The 15,292-nt window shown below is 44.6% G+C and overlaps 1 protein-coding gene across 14 annotated transcripts in view; it reads left to right on the forward strand.

Annotated features, from left to right (window-relative positions):
- The first annotated feature begins 2,716 nt into the window (after positions 1–2,716).
- Positions 2,717–15,292, forward strand: part of TLR8 (toll like receptor 8) — a 30,575-nt gene continuing 17,999 nt past the window's right edge. For 3 of the 14 annotated variants that reach the window (XM_070503210.1, XM_070503214.1, XM_014868642.3), the window contains exon 1: positions 12,308–12,464. The gene's annotated coding sequence lies outside the window, so the exon portion shown is untranslated. Of the gene's footprint in view, positions 2,769–8,813; positions 9,076–12,307; positions 12,577–15,292 lie in introns of those variants that run through there. The other 11 variants (XM_070503206.1, XM_014868663.3, XM_070503209.1 and 8 more) reach the window with 9 other exon arrangements.

Consider the following 15,292-nt stretch of genomic DNA (forward strand, 5'->3'; position numbering starts at 1 on the left):
CCCCAGGCCCCGTGAATCAGAAGCTATATTTGAATAAGAGCCCCAGGTTCCCAGGTGATTCCTACACACATTAACGTTTGAGAAACGCTGCTAATAGGCAATTCTTTAAACGAGTTTGGTAGTGAAGGCCAGGAAGGAAACAGACATTGTGTTACTGTATATACAACTGTAGCTACGTGTGAGCGCCTTCAGTGGACTTGCCTTCTATAAATAGATTTAAAAGAACCACATAAAGGTGAACACTGTAGATATTTAAAAAGGAAAATGTGTAATTTACAAACTCATAAATCAGAACTCTGGTTGCTCTCCTATTTTGAAGATACTGGCTGGATTGAAAATTTCATGGTTGTATTAAAGACTCAAGTATACTTGTTTCTTTATACTTTTATCCATGCTGTTAGTGCCCATGAACAAGTGACAATGTGTTTGCAACTAATTGGATTTCATGAAAGAAGAATATCTAGTAGTTTAAACAATCTTAATTAGTGTTTTTATTAATTGCAGTGGACATGTATTACTCTAGACTAGTAGTTTTCATTTTTTCTTTTTTCCCCAGCTTTATTGAGATACAATTGATAAATAAAAATTATATATATTTAAGGTGTACAACATAATAGTTTTATACACATAGACATTGTGAAATTACCACAATTAATCAATGTACTAATTAATACATCCATCACCTGACATAGTTACCATCGTGTGTGTATGTGTGTGTGTGTGTGTGTGTGTGTGAGTGTGGTGAGAACACTTAAGAAACACTGAGATCTACTCTCAACAAATTTCAAGTATACAGTACTGTATTATTAACTATATCACCAAGTGGTACATCAGATCCTCTGAACTTATTCATCTTATAACTTTCAGTTTGTGCCTTTTGACCCACATCTCCCCATTTTCCTCAGTGCCTCCCCACCCCAACATGCAGGCCCTAGTAACCAGTGTTCTAGTCTCTGGTTCTATGAGTTTAACTTTTTTAGATTCCACGTGTAAAGTGAGCTCATGCAGTATTTGTCTTTCTCTGTCTGCCTCATTTCACTTAGCATAATGTCCTCCAGGTCCATCCATGTTGTCACTAATGTCAGGATTCCTTCTTTTTTATGGCTGAATAATATTCTATTATATATATCTTCCATTTTCTTTATGCATTCATCCGTCAATGGACACTTAGGTTGTTTCCATATCTTGGCTGTTGTGAATAATGTTTCAATGAACCTGGAAGTGTATATATCACTACAAGATCCTGATTTCATTTCCTTCAGGTATATACCCAGAAGCACGAGTGCTGGATCACATGGTAGCTCTATTTTTTATTTTTTGAGGAACCTCCCAACAGTTTTTCATAGCAGCTGCACCAATTTACATTCCCACCAACAGTGCACAAGGATTCCGTTTTCTCCACAACCTCCACAACACTTATTTCTTATCTTTTTGATAATAGCCATTCTAACAGGTGTGGGGGGACAGCTCATTTTGGTTTTGATTTGCATTTCTCTGATCACCAGTGATGTTGAGCACCTTTTCTTATATTTGTTGGCTGTCTGCATGTCTTCTTTGGAAAAATGTCTGTACAGTTCCTCTGCCTCTTTTTTAATTGGTTTTTTGTTGTTGTTTTGGGGTTTTTTTTTTTTCTTTTTGCTATTGAGCTGTACGAGTTCTTTATATATTTTGGATATTAACCCCTAATCAGATATATGGTTTGCAAACGTTTTCTCAGTAGGTTGCCTTTTCGTTTTGTTGATGGCTTCCTTTGTTGTGCAGAAGCTTTTTAGTTTGGCGTAGTCCCACTGGTTGATTCTTGCTTTTGTTGCCTGTGCTTTTGGTATCTTATCCAAAAAAGTCATTCCCAAGACCAGTGTCAAGGAGCTTTTTCCCTATGTTTTCTTCAAGGAGTTTTATAGTTTCATGTCCTACAATTAAGTTTTTAATCCTTGCAAACACAAAGGTGGAAGATGACCCTGCCCATCAATGACAAGGGTTGCAACCACAGAGATGCTCAGGCTGTGGGTAACACCAGGACATCCCAGCAGGGGCTATGTAGTTATGTGAGACAGTACCACGGATTCAGATATCAACTCCCCCACCTGTTACAGTGGTTCTTAACCTTGGTTGCACCTTCAAATTACCTGGGGAGCTTTACAAATCCCCATGCCTGGGTCTCACCCATGCAGATTCTGATTTAACTGGTCTGGGGTATAGCCTGGGCTTTAGGAGTTTAAAGCTCACAGGTGATTCCAACATGCAGGCAAAGTTGAGAACCACTGCTTTGCAATAATTGCCCTGTTGCAACTGCTTCTCAGACTTGAGTATGTATTCCCCTTGTTAAAGCTCAGATTGCTGGATCCCAAATCAGTTTTGACGCAGTAGGTCTGGAGTTGGAGCCGGAGAATTTGCATCCCTAACCAGCTGGGCCCAGGGGATGCTGAAGCTGCTGGCCCAGGAAGCACACTTTGAGAACCTGTGCTCTACTGAGCGGTTCTCAAACTTCGTTGGTTTCATTGGCCCAGCCCTGGAGCTCCTGGGTCAATATGTTTGAGTCCTGACATCTGCATTTTAAATAAGAGCCAGATGATCCCCAAGCAAGTGATCTAAATACAAACCTTTGCAAACCCTGCCCTAGACACGATTTATATTTATAATGTTAGGTGCTGAGCTAACACTGGGAGGCGGAGTCATCTTTGAGAATGTCATCTCTTCTCTTTCCCTTTTCCTTTCCTTCATTGCTGACCTTAAGCTCCATGCACATTGCCTCGAGGGACATGTGTGGGGTAAGTCATTTGGATTTTGTCTTCTAAAGGCTTAACGGTCTTTGGGGATCATAAGGGGGTTTGCGGAGGCAAAGCTGCTCAAGGACATCTGGGTCTCCAGGAAGGGCAAAGAGAAAAGCGAAGAGGGAAGAGAGGGAGGGTAATAGGAGGGTTGGGGAGGTCTGTTGGCTCTGAAAACAGAGGTAACCTGCCAACTTTATGTGGAAAATGCTTAAGAAATGGATTGTGCGTGCACGTGCACACACGCACACTACCCTCGTGTGTCACTACATCAGACCCAGAAACTGCACACAACCCCTGGGAGGCAAGGATCCCCCAGTCCCCTGAAGGTCTGAGAAGCTTCCCGAGAGTCAGATAGGATGAAAGCTCAGAGACGGAAACTGAGTCATCGAAAACAAAGCCGACTTTCTGCACATTGCAGTCGGTAGACTGAGAGTCACACCGGATACAAGTTGGACTATTTGAACATTTTTCCACCTGGATAGATTTCTCATATAACCTGGTTTGGTTTTGTTTTCTCAAAACCTTACTCAGTAAATGGATTTAGAATATGCATTGGGAAGTCTGAGCTTTATTTCATGTCATTCATAACTTATGAAGTCGACCCTTCTCTAGCTCATGACTCAGCCAAAACTCTCTATTCCCAAATAGGGGAGCAAAAGCTTATTGTTTCACGGTGTTTGCTTTTCTTAAATCTGAAACACCTTGAGACCCACAGGGCAAATTATGAATAAAAATTGTTTTTATTTGGCAACCTGGGTTGCCTTAAGTGAAGCTGCCCCCAAACCAGGAATAAAGCTTTTATACACGTGTAGATCTTATTAAATGCTACAGCAATTTAAAATTTTATACTCATTTTATCCTATACCTGATCACACAATGGCCCTTCTGCTGTTTCAGGAAGTCCGAAATATTGGGCGGGGAGTGCCACCTGGTGGTAGGATGGTTATTAACTCCTTGCCCATTGGCTGGCTCTCCCAGAAGTAATTTCTGACTCTGAAGGTGTTTCTGAAGTCCCTTGGGGTGCAGATGCAGAAAGAAAGAAACAAAAATGGTTTGTTCCGACCCTAAAAGCACCCCTCTGAGAGAGGCGGAGGTTGGAAAAAGAGAATTAGAAGGGAAGAGGACAGAAACATGTTGGAGGGGGAGGGGCTGTGAGGTCCTCGTGTTATCAGAGTGCCCTCGTGTATTTGAATTGAGTGGCTCTCCCCCAAGTCTTCCCACACGGTTTCGGCCTCTAGTATTGACCCCCGACCAAACACTCTCCCCGAGCACACAACCTCACCTCCTACATCGCAAATTAATCGGAGGCTCGCCAACGCGCCCTTCCTCCAATCCCCTCCCTCGACGTCAAACTATGTTTTATGTCAATCTCCTCTACACCATCTCATGAAAACAAGATTCTTCCCCCAAAGAGCCTGTCCACGAAAGAGCCTCTCCTATTCTACAGGGGGAGGTGGCCCTCCCTTAGCTGTCCCTTCCGCCCCCGCCCCTGGTTCACTGCCCTTTGCCTACTTGGGAAACTTCCCTCATCGGATATACTCCACCTGTTGCATAATCACTCGCTTCCATTCTGCTGGCTTTTCTCCACATCTGAACATGGTTCTTTTAAAATTATTTTCCCTCCAAAGATGCTTGTGGCAGCATTGTTTGTAATTTACAAAAATTAGGACAAACCCAAATGTCAATCAATAGGAGATTCATTAAACGAAGTGTTACATCCATACCATGTGTACAGCACAGCCATTGACAACAACAAAAAAGAGAATAAGACAGATCTACATACCCAAAATAGAGCGCTAGGTGGAAAAAAACGGTGCAGAGCAGTACATATCGTATGATCCCATTTTTGTAAAAGAATTCTGTTTGTAACGATAAGTCAGAATATACATAGGAAAAATCTTGATGAACATACAACAAACTGTTAATAATGGTTATCTCCGAGGAGTGAAATTTGGAGAGCTTTCATCTTATGTGTTACACATTCTTGAATTTGAATGTTTAGAACTATGTAATAATATTATAATCAGAAAAGATTTATATAAAAAACTTCCCTTAATTATACCACTATAGTCCTCTGAGTCTCCCTTTCCGTTTTCACCAACATTTATCAACTGATAAGTGTACAGAGCTGAGCTGGATGAATAAAACTTGGACTCAAAAGGTTTACAGTCTGGTAGAGAATGTAAGATGAACCCGCCAAAATATAACCCAGGGCAGAATGTGACAAGGGCAGCAGAGTTTTTGGTTCATTTGGGCAAATTACTGAACCTTTGCAAGCCTGCTTCCTCCTCTAAAAATAAAGATTATAATAACCAAGGCTCCATGTGAAATGTAACTGGGTAGAACCTTAGATGGGGGCCTGGCCAAGAGGAGATGGAAAGCCACGAGAGGCATGCTGGGGCCTGAGGGCTGAGAACATGGCGAGCACATGTCTGCTGGGTGGCTGGGCAAAGTGGGTGCCTGTTGAGATGGGCAGGACGCCAGACACTGCCAGCTGTGTCCCCAAGACTCATGGCCGAAAGGCACCCACAAGGGCACAGAATGCAAGCTCCCGTGATTGCCAAAGGTGGGGTGAAGTGGGGGCCAGCAGAGACCTCTCAGCAAGCATGAAGCGGGCCGCAGCATCTGGAAAGGCTTAGGGCATTCTCTAGGAGCAAGGGCAACCACGTCAACTGAAGAGCAGGACTGAGATCTGAGAACGTGGAGAGGAAACGTTGGGAAAAGATTGGATTCCGCTTGCAGACAAACTTGCACGCCGGCTCACGGGGCCATGCTTATGGCGGCGATTTGAGCCCAGAGAACGGTCACTGGCGCCCTCCTTCAGGAGAGTTAATCCAGGGGACTGGCGTGTGTGCTGAGCGGGAGCGATGGTGTCTGGTCTCATCCCTCCCCACCCAACTGTTTAACCCCTTAGAACCTGACTTTTGATTCTACCACACTCAAAACTGCTTTCTTGAATGGCACCAGTGATCTTTTTTTGCCAAATTTGGTGAGTTTTTATAGATCCCTGTGATCCTTTCCATTGTTGGAATATTGGATAGTGGTCAAGAGCACAGTTCTGGGGCCAGGGTAACCTGACTTTTTTAACCTCTTTGTGCTTCAGTTTTCTCCTATGAAAAATGAGACTAACCATGGTCCCTCCATCATAGGGTTCCTGGGAGAGGAAATAAGTTAATAAAGGAACATGCTGGGCACATAGTAAGCTCTACTTAAGGGTCAACTACAACTATGAAACACTGCTTTTCTTCTCCTCCCACTCTCCTCCCTTCTCTCCCCATCCCTCCCTCCCTTTATTCCAAAAGCAATTACTGAGCTTCTGCCATGCCCCAGTCACTGGGCTGTGTGCGCGGGGATAAAATGATAAAAAGTGCCTGCCCTCAGGGAGCCCTCAGTCCAGAGTGGGGCACACACTAGTCAAATAATAAATGATAAGAGTTTTGAAAGAGGGAAGGAGAAGATGGCTTAACCCTTTGAGAGTGTAGAGCAGGAGGCCCAACCCATTCCTTGTTGAATGAAGGTGATGGAAGTAAGCGTGGCTGGTTCAGACATGTCATCTCAGAGTTGAAGTCCAAACTGAGTCCCACAGAAATCACGGAAGGTAGCCAAATTTTGGTGGAGGGGTCAGATGGGGACAATGTGAGCATGTGTCCAGAGGTGTGCATGAGTGGGACTTGGAAGGGGAAATGCAAGCGACTCTTAAAGACTGGAGAGCTGGGTCAGAAGGGGAGCTTGGCTCTTGAAGAGCTGGGAAGGCAGACAGAGCTCATCAGAAAGGGTCTTGCTTGTGATCCTAACAAAGTTAGACTTTATCCAGAAGGCAATGTGAAATTCTCTGAAGAACTTTTGTAAACAGATGTGTGGGGGGGCGGCATGGAGGGGGGCGTTGAGAGCTGCATTCTAGAAAAACCAGCCTCTTCCCCCTTATCTTCGCTGTACTGCTCAGTCCTGGCTTGCCCCTTCCTTAGGTTACTCTTCGTCTGGCTCCTTTGACAGCTCTACTTCCATCACCTTCATTCAACAAGGAATTTTGGGGGAGTCCTTCCTGTAGGCCATGCCCTGTCCACCAGACTAGGACTGTGATGATGACCAAGATGGCCCTCCCGATTGTGTTCACTGCTCTCAGAACGCATCGTGAGTGTCACACTGCATTTGCTCCTCTTGGGACAAAGCTTTGTTTGTTCCCCTCTGTTTTTGTTTTAAGCAAGAACACTCATATTTTATTTTACATATATTTGCATATATATACATATATAAAGAATCTTGACCTTCCTAAGTTTACAGTCATTTATTTTAATATTTAAATAAACTTTTTATTTTAGAATAGTCTTAGATTTACAGAAAAGTTGCAAAGATAGTACAGAATTCCTGTATACCCCACACCCAGTTTCCCCTATTGTTAGCATCTTATGTTACTATGGGACGTTTGTCACAATTAATGAACCAATATTGATACATTATTATGAATTAAATCCCATACTTTATTCTGTTTTCATTAGTTTCCCCTAATGTTCAGAATATCACATTACATTTAGTCATCCTGTCTCCTTAGGCCCCTATGAGCTGTGACAGTTTTGATGACCTTGACAATTCTGAGGAGTACTGGTCAGGTATTTTGTAGAGCGCCCCTCAATTCGGGTTTTTCTGATGTTTTCTCATGATTAGACTGGGGTTATGGGTTTTGAGGAGGAAGACCACAGATGTGAAGTACCACTCTTGACCCATCATATCAGGGGGACCTGTTATCAACAAAATTATTTTCCTATTTATCCATCAGTTTCTATATTAAGCTAAATATGGATGCATGTGGTTCATTCTAGCATTCCCTTTCGTACAAGCTCTATTTTTGGCCAAGCCTTGTTGTATCTTAACTTTATAAAGACTTTCTCTTCCACCCTGGTCTTTACCTACATAAGGATGGCTAATGTTTAAAGCTTTACAAGCCATGAAAACATTTCCATCTGACCGCAGGCCCAATGGAACATTCACACAGGATGGTCTGGCTTCATCAAGCAACTCACTCAGCTGTGGCCCATTAGCCCACACTGCCATCCACTGGTCCCCTCAGCCTGACCTTGAAACCCTCCCCGTCTCTCAGCCAGCTTTCGCCCTCTTCTCGGCAGCATTTCTGTCCACGGGACTCTGGGGGTTTGAGAAAACTGGGGCATTGTCTCAGGCGCTCTTTGCCTCAATGTTCCACACTGCTCGTGTGCGTATGGTAGTGAGGAAAATTCCAGATACTGCCTCTTTCTGTGATTCCAGATGGGGTCTGAGGGAGGTTCTCTCTACTCCTGATTCTCGAAACTTCTCTGGGGCTTCTAAGCGTCCTGTGCCCCTGAGTTGACCACAGTCCAACCACTGAGACCCAACTAGCATCTTTCTCTGTCACTCTCCTCTCTGCCCGTCTCATCCTGTCCAGGCTGGACACATTTCATCTTATCCAGGGAAAGGAGATGCTGTTTTCTGCGTTGCTTCGTATCTTTCATACATTTAGGATGGGGCCACAGCTTTTGAACCTGCTCCCTTTTCTCCAGGGCTGCGGAGCCAACCCTTCTCTAAAGCGGTGACCGTGTCAGAGCCTGCATGCCAGGGGGCAGGGAGCAGCACGCGTGCATCTCGAGTTGGGGGGCGCCCGTTGGTAAAGGCCTTACGATACTTTTCTGCTTCACTGATCCCTTTGGGTCTGGGAACACCTGTCACCTAAATTTGCTTTGGTGACCTGGAGCGGCAGGAATTAACGTCAGCATATACGCAGTCCATCAGGGAAGAGAGAAACTGGATGGTTACGATGGGATTTTAACAAAACAGGTGGGGAGTAAGCACGAAGTGTTGACGGGAGCCAGAAAACCCAGGTTCTGCCCAAACCGTGGCTTGAGGGCTCCATCCTGTTTGGCTCTTCTCAGAGGGCGCTCGAGAAGGGAGAAGTTGAAGACACCAGAGCAGAAGTGCAGCGGTGAGAGTTCCAGACTCCTCTCCACCACTGCCGCACTCTTGACCTTTGCCTTCACTTTCCTCCTCCCTCAAATAAGGGGGCCCTTCTAGCTCTAAAGCGGTAGTTTTCTTGCAGTGTCTTGGCCTATTATTTGGGAGACATTGACTTCAGGAAACACAGGAATGGGTTGCAGCTGATGGAAAGACCCAGGTTTTCAGATAACTGCTCTGCAAACTGGGACCGACTCAAGAAGGGAATTTGCAGAGGACAGTGGGGACCTTGCCTTGCCCCTGTACCTGTGCAGTCAGACACGTCATTGGAAAGAGACAGTCATCATGAAGAAGTGAGCTTCAGTTTGGTTAGCTGGATCACCAGGTACAGTTGTACAGGTTGTCTGCTGCTCAAGGGTAGTTGGCCATATGGCCAAGTGAGGCTGAAATCCAGCCCTCCCTCCTCTTACCTAGCCCTGTGCCCTGATTTGGGGCTACATCAGCCCATGAGTAGAGGGCCTTTAGCTCACTTTTTCATCCAGAGGGTTGCCATTTTCTAATGGGCACCATGGCAGCGTATAGACTGGCACTTTAAGCTTTTGTTTGAAATGAGAAATAATAGTACGAATGGAGAAGAGCTGCTGTGGTTAGGAATGAGCACAATGGGGTAGGTGCAAGTCAGGGCAGGGGGATGCTAAGACTGGGAGGGCTCTGAAAGAGTGGGTTAGGGCACCCAGGAGTTAGGGGGAAGGGGAAGGAGGGAGGGGCAGTGGAACTGTGGGACCTGGTGCAGGAGGACATGAGCTCAACAATACCTGCTACCTGTGGCTGAGTCCTGTGGCCAATCTCACCTTGTCTGCGCTGTCCCTCAGGAGCCCTGCACCTCAATTTCAGCCCAGGATGGGCTCTCCTCAGATGTGGCCTTGTATAGAGGAATCCTCTTGTGCATTTCTTTTTCCAAATTCTTTGCTTAGAAAGTGTTTCTTTTACATGACTCCTTCCACTTTAGTCTTTTCCATATTTTGTATTGATTTTTTTTTTTTTTTTGGTGAGGAAGACTGGCCCTGAGCTAACATCTGTGCCAATCTTCCTCTGTTTTGTATGTGGGACACCACCACAGCATGCCTTGATGAGCAGTGTGTAGGTCCATGCCCAGGATCTGAATCCATGAACCCCAGGCTGCCAAAGCAGAGCATGTGAACTTAACCACTATGCCACTGGGCTGGCCCCACATGTCTATTTTTTTTTTTTTTTGGACAAACAACTGATTCCAGGCACCTGGCATTGTGCTAGGTGGTGCCTTCTCCAGGGCTCCGCAATATTTCCACATGTGGCACCTCGCCACAGCCTTGATGCAGAGAAGACACCTGATGCCCTATGAGCGCTCTGGGGCTCATCAACTCCAGAGGACACGGGTGTGGCCAGTGCCCTGAGAGTGGTCCTCCTGGCCTACAGTGGGCACAGCTCAGAGATGAGCGAAGTCCACGACAGCAAGAGGAGTGATAATAAGACTAGCTCTGCTCGATGAGTGCTTAATCCGTGCCGGGTACTGTGCTAAGGGTTCCACAAGCATGATTTAATCCTCGAAGCTGCCATATGAGGAAGATACTGTTCCTCTTATCCTTGTTTGAGAGATGAGAACACTGAGGCTCAGAGGGGCTTGTTGGGGACGTGCATGTTGCCTGGTGGGCTCGCCTGACCAGAGTGCTGGTCTCCACTTCAAAATAAAGATCTGTGTCAGCACAGATGGCAAGGGAGAGAACGAGGAAGGAGATGCCCAGGAGCTTTGTGCTCTCCCAGGGCGGGGCAGGGGGAGCAGACATGGCCACTGAGGGCCAGCTTCTGGGCTCAGGCAGAGGGCCAGATCCTCTGGCCACCTTCCACGTGGGACTAAATTCTGGTTGCCAGTGAGTGTCCTGCCCTGGTGTCAATTCCATTTTCATTTTCATCTTTTATGGTTACTGGTTGTGTGGAAAATCCTGTGAAGGCTCATGTGATTGGAACGAGTAGCTCATTTTTGTGAGTTTGCCCAGCATGAGCCCTAGACTGTATGCAAGTATAAGCTAGTGTGCTCCACGCTTTATAAGACCTCAATCGACTGGTCTCTAATCGGCCAACACTTTGTCACCTGGAAGCCAGGGCATGTGCGTCTGGCTTTTCTAGAAAGGCTGACCAACTCTCCAGCCCAAAGGAGCCTTTCTCAGTCCACTACTGGCAGTCCTTCTTACTTACTTTTTTAAACTCTATTTCTGAGCAAATGTTTTCAAAGGAAACCAAGAGCCTGTGTGGCAAAAGATGAGGTCCTTGAGCTTCAGGTCATGAAGGGTTTTGGTGAGACCATGAAGCCATGGGCTGTGTTCTCTGATGTCACAGGAACCCCTTCTCAAACTGTGCACCAGGCCTTGAATCGCCTGAGGGAACCAGCCATTAGGTCACTTTAGGAATGGCCACCCAAGCCTCTGCGTGTGTGTGTGAAAATGTCACCCCCTCCCCACCCGTCCCCAATGTAGTTTCCTCCAATTCAAGGGGTGGAAGGCAAGATGAAGTACGTCATATCTCATTCTAAACTATTCCTTTGGCCAGGGGTCAGCAGATGTTCCCTACAAAGTAAATATTTTAGGCTTTGCGAGCCAAGAGGTAAATTGAGGACATAATGTAGATACTTACACAATAAGAGAAAAACAAAGTACACAATTATTTAATTGACAAAATTGTAAATATAATAATGAGTGCAGTTTTTTGTAATATTGTTCTAATAATGGGAAGAATGGAGTTCTTTGGGGGGGATGATGACATTTTGCCTAACTGGAGTTTAAAGTTGGTATTCTTTATCATCAGATCGATTGTAAACGTTCATCTGGGAAAGTTATTCTTCAGCCCCCAGGCTGGGCTGGGCCCACACGCTGTGGTTTGCCAAGTCCTGCTCTTGATTACCCCCTTCTGGGGCCCTTTATCCAAGAGTTTAAAATCTGATTCACTTATCAGACCAGACAGTAAATTAAATTTTCCTGCCTCATGAATGCTCATCCATTCACTCACTCATTCATTCAACAAACATTTATTGAGCTTATTCTATGCACCAGGTGCTCACTGAGGCAGGACACCCAAGAGCAAGAGGCCCTCTCTGCAGCCACAGCCTGGTGGGGGCCCACACCCACCTTGCTATGTGCTATCTTGGATATGTGTGGAACCAAGATGGAGCGATGCGAATGTTATTTAACCCCGTCTGTGAATTACATATCAAAAGATGGGTTTGGGCAGTCTTAAATTGGGTACAAATTTGTGGTCAAATTTAAAAAACAAACACTAAAGTTTTCTAAGGAAAAGGAAAAATCTCCCCATTTCTCTCTCATTTTCCCCAATCCTGCTCTTCAGAACTAACTGCTGTTGACATTTCCATGAGGATCCCTACAGTCACCCCCCAACCCACCCACGCATACACGCAAATACACAGAAAATCACAAAAATACGCCATATATGTCTGGCTTGGGTTATATTTAAATCATTCCATAAATGACTTTCCTCTGTCCAATTTCAGTTTTGAAATTTTAAAGCACAGTCAATAAATGATTTGGCAATGGTTAAGAAATCACAAGTTCCCGTCTTCCCACATAAACTTCTGCAAACAGTACGCTAGGTTCTGCTGATGATAAAGCAACCATTTCAGGAAGTTAGTCAGTTTCTTTTTCCGTGTGCACCTGCTGCACAGGGTACCACGGCACAGCGCTGCAGGTCATGGCATGAGAAATAAGCAGAGGCGACAACAGAAAAGCGGTAAGCTGCTTCTATCCTTTTAACAAAGCTTTCCCACCAAATCGGTGATTTCTGACTCCAGAATACAGTTTGGAGGCAAATGGTGTGAACAAAGAAAGTGACAAACGGCCAAGTAAGTATGGAAGGTTAAGTATTGAGACAGCTTTAACGGTAGGCAGAGTGGTCTGGTAGGCAGTAAATTTTGAAAATCAAAGACAGTGGTCGTATTAATTTGAACAGGAAAACAAGAAAATTCCAAGTTAGGACTTGAACTGGAATATTACTTTCTGGTCCTGCCAGAAGCAGTATTCTCTTCTCGAACCAAAGGGTGGGAGGTGAAGCGGATGGGGAAGTGTTTTTACTTTGCTCCTTCTAAAGAAAAGGACAAACTCTGCCCTCACGTCCATAGGTCACTCACTAGTGGGTAGGCAAAGCCTGCTACTTTTCTTGTTCAGAGTTTTTAAGAAAACATGTTACTATTTCTGCGATGATATTCTACAGCGTTTAGACATAGAAGATGGTCAGTCTTTCCAAGAACTGTCAGATTGAAAAACAAACTTTATAACTATTATAAATGATATATTTTCTAGAAAATTCAATGAGCTCTAAGAACAACTGAAAAGCCTGATTTCACGAGAATCTCATCCAAAATTTACCTTATGTTTTTTCCACACTCATTTAGTTCTTATTAAAGTTCTTGTAATCATTTTTTTGCAACCATTTAATGTATATGTAAGTTTTTAAGTTAATTTTTACATCAATTTATTGCCTGTTATACATCTTGAAAGTAAAGTAATTCTGCACTGAAACTATGATGCTTTATAAAACGGCTACGATGACTCATAAGGAATTGACTCAACAGGGCCAATGACGTATATGGAATTGCAATTGAAGTTATCCAACTTCTACTTGATGTTTGTTAACTGCTGTGATAGCCAATATAATTATATTGCAAGAAGGTAAAAAGTGGAATAATAATAAAATCAAACCAAACTGGGAAAAATGCCCCACCTCCCTCTCATTGGTGGTGGGTGGAGGTCAAGGACCTAGCTGACGCGTGGCCTCAGAGCAGAGGTTCCTAGCCTTGACTATGTATTAGAATCTCAGGGGAGCTTTAAAAAGTCCTACTGCCCAGGCTGAACCCCAGAGCAATGAAATCAGAATCCCTAGGGGCGGGCCTGGGCATTTGCAACTTTTCAGCTTCCCAGGCATCTCCACGTGCAGCCAAGAGTGAGAACCACCGCCCTAGAGGCACACCGGAACAGCTCCTTTGGTCCTTTCACTAAAGAGCACAGTCCTTTTTTAGGGGGTGACAAGGCTCCGGGAAGACCTGAAACGTATTCATTAGCCCCTTGGTTTGATTTCAGAAAACAAAAGAAAAGTTTCCAGTATGGCTTATCTGAAAAGCCGAGGCTGTGGATGACAGTGAGGGCAGTCAATGAAGTTCATTCTCCTCCTTTGACCATTGCTCCTCATCCCTTCATGGAACAATCCTGAAAATGGCACGGGGGTTTAGGAGAGAGAAGGCAGTCTCATGGAAACCCCAGACTTATGGGGTATCAGGGCGTGTCTGGTAGGGGACGATGTCCTTACCCAGGGTCAGTCTTTGAAACTCAGTTGGATATTATTTGTAAGTGCGTCTTAGTGTCCCCTCCAGGGTCTGTTGAAGGGAATGTCATTCCAATGGAATGTCTTTTGAGTTCAGCTGAATTATTAATCATAGTTGAGGGACTTGTTATTTTTTAAACTATTATCTCCAATTTATGACTATTCAGGGCTATAAAGACACAGTAAATTTAAGCGCATAACCCATGGTTCTGGTTTGGCATTACCAAGTACAGGCTGTGTCGACTTTTCAGGTGGTTACAAAGAGCTGCTAGTTGGTGCATATGTCTAAAATCCGTGGATTTCCACTTGTTCTATGGAATGACAGAGAATCTGGAAGTGCTCTGTGGTAGACTGGTCAGTGCAGAAAGGTAAAGTGGATAATCCACCCCCGGCATTTGAATCCCGAAGGTCCCAGGTATGGCTATGGTGTCTCTGCCGATAATCAAAACCAGATTATTGCTGACCAGCCCCTTGGTTCCAGCCCTACCAATTTGTTAACTACTCAGGTACACGTAGGCTCAGTTTCAGCTCTACCACCTACCATCTGGGTGACCGTGAGTAAATTAGCCTCTCTGAGCCTCAGGTTGCACATCTATAAAATGGGGGCTTATGACAGCACCCACCTCACTGATTTTTATGAGGATTAAACGAGAAAACGCATGACTTGCACTCACCCCAATGTTGCCTCATGCTGAAGCACTCAACAGATGCTCCCTGCTATATTTCCCAGAATTCAAATAGCATAATTTTTCATATTTTTGTGTATACGAAATCAGGATCCATCTCTTTGTTGACAGGTGCGTTTAATGTGGTAGTGGATTCTTTTTTTTTTTTCTTTTTTTTTTAAGATTTTTAATTTTTTTCTTTTTCTCCCCAGAGCCCCCCGGTACATAGTTGTATATTCTTCGTTGTGGGTCCTTCTAGTTGTGGCATGTGGGACGCTGCCTCAGCGTGGTCTGATGAGCAGTGCGTGTCCGCGCCCAGGATTCGAACCAACGAAACACTGGGCCGCCTGCAGCGGAGCGCGCAAACTTAACCACTCGGCCACAGGGCCAGCCCCGGTAGTGGATTCTTTTGTTTTCTAAAGCGGTTAGTGAATCCATCGAATTTGGAATGCATAAAATAAAGTATCTATTATTGATCGTAAATTTCACCTAAGGTGACAAATCCTATCCGCACCACCATTTCTTTATTAATTTACTTTTGTAACTTATCAGTGGTCAACACAGTCAACTGCAAAA

This window comes from Equus asinus, chromosome X (assembly GCF_041296235.1).
Source record: "Equus asinus isolate D_3611 breed Donkey chromosome X, EquAss-T2T_v2, whole genome shotgun sequence".
Taxonomy (NCBI): Eukaryota; Metazoa; Chordata; class Mammalia; order Perissodactyla; family Equidae; genus Equus; species Equus asinus.